Source organism: Berghia stephanieae, chromosome 9 (assembly GCF_034508935.2).
Source record: "Berghia stephanieae isolate SIO BIC M18660-M18661 chromosome 9, UCSD_Bste_1.3, whole genome shotgun sequence".
Taxonomy (NCBI): Eukaryota; Metazoa; Mollusca; class Gastropoda; order Nudibranchia; family Aeolidiidae; genus Berghia; species Berghia stephanieae.
In genome coordinates this window covers 24,419,672-24,420,391 of record NC_088368.1, presented here as the reverse complement: position 1 = coordinate 24,420,391, position 720 = coordinate 24,419,672, and the positions used below count along the sequence as shown (strand labels likewise).

The 720-nt window shown below is 34.7% G+C and overlaps 1 protein-coding gene across 1 annotated transcript in view; it reads left to right on the top strand.

The window, feature by feature from the left end:
• The window catches only part of LOC144979328 (aromatic-L-amino-acid decarboxylase-like), a 34,176-nt gene extending 34,036 nt beyond the window's left edge, over positions 1-140 (top strand). Inside the window, exon 16 of the mRNA XM_078925962.1 lies at positions 1-140. This exon is cut by the window's left edge and continues 715 nt beyond it. The gene's annotated coding sequence lies outside the window, so the exon portion shown is untranslated.
• The last annotated feature ends 580 nt before the right edge of the window (positions 141-720 follow it).

The window sequence follows — 720 nt, the reverse complement described above, 5'->3', positions numbered from 1 at the left end:
TAGTAGTAGTAGTAGTTGTTGTTGTTGTTGTTGTTGTTGTTGTAGTATAGTAGTAGAAGTAGTAGCAGTAGTAGTAATAGAAGTAGTTGTGCCGGTAATAGGACGGGTGCCTGCCCTAGTTTATTAGTTAACATCTGTAACCTAATGTCACAATACAATATACTGAAATATATATGTATATATATATATATATATATATATATATATTAATATATATATATATATATATATATATATATATATATATATATATATATAGAGAGAGAGAGAGAGAGAGAGAGAGAAACTTCGTCCTGCCTTTTGACCATTGTTGGTTTCTGGTAGCTTGAGAATAAGAGGAATAATGTCCTTTTTGTGACTGATAATAAATGATTCTGCTCTCTTTTGTTGGGAACAGGAATAAACTGAAGCAACTGTTACGAGCTTTTGGGAGCTGGACTCCAATGGGATTAAGGGCGAAAGTACTCCTGGCCTGGTAGAGGGCAATGATTTTGATGAATTTTCTAAGAGGTTCTCTTAATTTAGTGGATAACAGGTACAGTCTGGGTCTCCCTTGGAAAAGCATTGACCCAAGGATAACTATACTGAAAGGACATTCATGGCGAATTTTCAGACAACGCTAGAGGGGGCCAACAAAAAAATCTAGAAAATTCACACCAAAATCTCGCTAAGGGTATAGTAGGGCAAAATCTGCCCTTTTAAAGAATAAATGTGTGTTCT